We start from the raw sequence: 5,028 nt of genomic DNA, 5'->3' as shown, positions 1-5,028 counted from the left end.
TTCAACAAATCGGACCATTGGTAAGCAAAATCATTAACTACATTTTGTTGTTATGTAAGAATATCTACGTTTAAGTATATACTTACTGTCAATAGATTCTGAGGCACATTCTAAGACTAAATACAACCCTAGGCAGGTTGTAAAAATTAGAGACCGCTTCGGCATTTTGACACCGTCCGAATTCATCAAGAAAATTTAAAATAATGATTACATTTATACCCGAATTAAACATAGTTACTATTCACGAATTACCATGTCTTTCTCACATTATGTAAGGTAACATGGGCTAGACTGAATATAAAATGGTTCTTGTGTTTGTTTTTTAGCTGAGCAGTATAGATTTATTTTATTTTTATTTGCATTTCTTTTTTATTACTTTGTTTACGCAAGAAAACTGATTACAAAGCATTTAAAATTTAGTAAAGACGAACGTGCATCGACGATTGCTAAACAGCGACATAAAAACGACCTAATGGGCTTATATACACTTTTCATAGGGTACTTCAAGAGGATTTTGGCAATAGCAAGTCATAACTTGCAAATCTATTTTTTTTTAAAATTTAACGACAATATTTGAAGCAAACAAATTACAAATTTAATAAATAAATTGAAGTATTTCTACATTTTGAATTATCTTGCTCAGATGAATGGATATTTTTTAATTTGAATGTGTTCTTCGTGTGTGTAACCAACAGACGGACAGAGACAGCGACACAATAATTCTTTTACTTGTTGTTACAAATAAGGGGATTGGAAATGATGTGCGGAATTTTTGTATATATATATATATATATATATATATATATATATATATATATATATATATATATATATATAATATAATATAATATAATATCATTTAATACTTAATAAAATAAATCAAATCAATGTTTATTTATTACCAATTTATATATATTTTCAGTAGAACAAAATATTAACTTCATTTTTATTAATTATCATTGTACAAAATGCATTATTTTACAATGTAATCCCCCATCCCCCCCCCCAAAAAAAGTGACAAAAATGGTATGCACTATTCATTTCAAAGTATTTACAACGCTCCATTTGTCTTCTTGGCATATTTGATAAACCGGTCTCATGTTAAAATACAGTACTATCCAAACACAGCGGATTCTTCACAATGAAAAAAAAATATTAGTAATCAAGATATCTTTCTACTCAACATAAAAATAAGAAAATAGCTACAACATAAATTGCTAGGATACACAGGTGCATGTCACAAAATCCAACAGAATGCAAATGTTATCACATTTATAAATAACCATAACATTTTAATGCTAACATAAACATAGTTCTGTTCTGTGTCTGTTATAGAGTCATTTAAAATCTTAATGTTATAAACCTCATGTTTTCCATAGTTTTGTCGTGGTCGTTACATGTACAAACGCTAAAGTCGTGGAGTAAACATCCCTACAAAATGGTATAAACAAGATATCAGACACATATCTAAGTCAAAGAAATAAATGCATTCTAATTTTCATTAACACACTATTGTTCAATATATATGCATGCATACACATAATAACTTACATATATCGCAGTACTTTCCTATCCAGAATATACTGTTGCAAACACACTGGGCCTCTGTTAGCGACATTACTTCACACACGCCGTGTTTACAGGGCATATATTCACAGGGATCTTAAAAAAGAAAAGAAAAAAAAAATCAGAAATAACGATTGTCTCTGTGTCAGAGACAGTCATATGTACGTGTTACTAAACTGTCTCCCAACTGTGAGTCACATTCACTGGTCATTTTTAAGATATGCATACATCCTATGAAATTTTGAGGGGAAAAAATAATATTACGATCTCGATCTGAAAATCAAAATTCACAGAAAAAAAAAATGTTCATAACTTTCTTTTCCTGTAACATGATGGCGAAAAATGCCACTAAACATGACTGTATTTAAAACAAACTTACTTGTACTTATATCACAAAATTGCCCATGCCAGCCATTATCACAAATACACCGTGTTTTTATTTCTGATAGAGGTTCACATCGGCCTTGATTGCATTCGACATTAGCACATACATCTATAAGAAAGAAAGGTAGTTAGTACATCCCTTGAGAATTGTAGGCCTTAATTTGTCTTACCTGTTATTTTACCTAAAAATAATGCAATGCGTAGTATGTCTTTTAGAGCAAAAAAACCCCACTGTGCATCGTAGAATATAAACGTGAACTATACTGTGCACAATCTTATTAACACCTTCTAAATGATGTTTTTTGCTCTTTTCTAATTTAAAACATCTTTATACAAATTAAGAAATATTCACTACTTTTTTTTTAAAATTTACATAGTTATCAATAACTAATTAAGGCAATCATTGTATTTGTATGCTGAAAATGAGGGAATGAGGGCGAGAGGACGGACAAAATCAACAGGTGTTCCTTAGAAAGACTTGATCAGCATGCAATATCATTTGCCAACTCTGTTAATGCAATCGAAAGTGTTACGCTGCAGGCAATAAACTGTATATTGCACCGTTTTGTTGACTTCCGAAACAGCAAGTTATAAAGAAGATTTCATTCTAGTATTTTAGCATATGTGAAGAAAAACCTGATTTGAATCATCGTGAATGAAGCTCTATAGATGTCTTATTTTCAATAGCAAACAAGATAGAGTAAAGTTTTATTAAATATTTAAATGAGATTGATATTTCATAGTTAATAAAGTAGTACAAGGCACAATGCGTGGGCAAAGTTTAAATTTGCCTGACGAGCAAAAAAGGGTTGCATAAACCAGCCTGCAGTTTATATCACTATTTCAAAGGTATACATTATAACACAATGCATATATCCATAACTATATATTCATTCTGTGTGTTTTTTTTTCTTTCAACAGAAAGATATTGTAAACAGTTAAAACCGAAGATTAAGATATTCGACCTACATGTATCACATCTGGACCCGCTCCAACCCTCGTCACAATCACAGGTGTATGTTGAGGAGGACAATGGGAAACATACTCCATTCAGACAACTTTTAACTGTACAGATATCTGTGAAAATGACACTATACATTGTAATACAATAATAATGTAGATTACAAGAAGTAAAACTGAAATACAGTACATGTTACTGGGATTGCAACTGGTTGACCTTTGTAAAGTCAATGCAAAGGTTTTACTACCCGATATATACAATGAAAAATGACGATAACAAATTGGCAACCATCTCTAAAATCAAAAAAACGAAATACAAATTCAAAGCAGAGCAACATGGACCTCTAAAAAGATAGAGGTACATTTTTGTAGGTTCAGGTGCCAAGGAAGAGTTAGCATCATAAGCTACCTTGTCACACTCGCCGTGAGCTCGTTGTCATAATCGGGAAAAAACGGAAAGTCCGTAGACAATTAAAAGATAAATTATGGTCTTACAATTAGAATGAAAATTTACCCTGATTGTGGCTTAAGTTTTTTTATGATCGAAAACAACCCAGCAATGTATGTTTTATTATATGATTCATCGACGAAAATGATTTAAAAATACACGCATCTATTCAAGTGTCATCAGACGAAGGTAACACATCACCTTTTACTTTGCCATTGCCGAACAAATTCGTAAAGGTGATATTTCATTGAATGACATTAACAATCATAACATATCGTTGGGTTTTGAAAATTATCAATCTAATTTCTGTCTGAAGCAAAAAAAAAAAAAAACTCGAATGTGATATAAATACTTATCATTAAATATACCGTTCCACAAATCTTTCTCTTCATGGCAAATATTCATTTGAAAAAAATGTTTTCAATGAAAATAACATTATTCATTAAATACAGAAAAAATATATTAACATTTTTCGCAGTATTGCCCGGAGAATCCAACCTGACAGCTGCACTGAGAGTGGGCAGAGAGTGTGCTTTTGTTGACAACAAGTTCACATGTTCCACCATTTTGACATACAGCATCATTGCAGGGGTTAACTGCACCTGTTGTACAATAAAATATTTTTTGATCGTTATTACATTTATCGTTCCCTATTTTTTTTCAAACATTAACTATAACAATGTCATTGTTATTTTTTAATTACTATTAATCGTTTTTACAATATATATGACTTGGTGTTATTAACAAATCCCTTAACAGTAAACCCATAATATTGATACAGGGTCAATTTGAAAGAACAGTAAAAATTACGCCGTGGTTAATGCATTCAGACTTTTTTTCTTGTTTTAAAATTTTGTACTACACCATAAAACATTTTATCTCAAAATGTTTAACCTTGGGTAGCCTAACTTAACTAATATTAAATAGAGATCGTTACAATTTAACCTTCCTAAAAATTGTTTTTAAATAACATTTCTCTGGAATCATTAGAGTTCCTGGTTGGCCAATTTACAGTTATGATTTTGGGTTTGGGTAGCCCTTCCAAAAAAATAAAATCCTCGACCAAAAAAAAAATAAGAAATTAGAATTCTTACTATAATCGAGGAAAAAAAAAATGCCGGAGTCAATGAATTTAAAAGATTTCACACAATACGCTATTATATAACATCATATGCATTAAACTTACCACAGAGTAGAGGTGTTATCCGGATATTGTCTAGAACAAGCCCCTGGTTTCCATACACACCTATAAACTCGATCTGAATATATATATATATATATATATATATATATATATATATATATATATATATATATATATATATATATATATATATATTTTTTTTTTTTTTTCTTTTCTGTCGCCTAGATTTGTTGCCACGTTTGCATCTTTTCAAAATAGAAATATTTTTTTACGATTTGTGCAAAATATTCAAAGCCACAATCCTTTTACTTGTTCTGATAGCTATGTTTCTGGTCTCTATCGAATTAAACATACCGTCATGTTATTCACTGCGTACAGGTCAATTTCAGCATTTTTCCATTTGTTTAAAGTATTTGTTGCAAATGCAATCATCGAGGTTCCTGTATCACTAGATATCCTGACTGTCAAAGATGTTGGGTGATTACCTCCAATGTTTTCTGCTAAACCATAATTAAACCGCAAGCAT

General features: G+C 30.6%; 1 long non-coding RNA gene across 1 annotated transcript; it reads right to left on the bottom strand.

Moving 5' to 3' along the window:
- Positions 1-3,831: 3,831 nt before the first annotated feature.
- Positions 3,832-5,028, bottom strand: LOC117688415 (uncharacterized). The gene is made up of 3 exons (XR_010711428.1): positions 4,857-5,028; positions 4,545-4,617; positions 3,832-3,960 (listed from the first exon to the last, which is right to left on the bottom strand). It is a non-coding gene; the product is annotated as an uncharacterized lncRNA (long non-coding RNA).

Source organism: Magallana gigas, chromosome 1 (genome assembly GCF_963853765.1).
Source record: "Magallana gigas chromosome 1, xbMagGiga1.1, whole genome shotgun sequence".
Classification (NCBI taxonomy): domain Eukaryota; kingdom Metazoa; phylum Mollusca; class Bivalvia; order Ostreida; family Ostreidae; genus Magallana; species Magallana gigas.
This window is presented reverse-complemented; position numbering and strand designations above follow the sequence as displayed.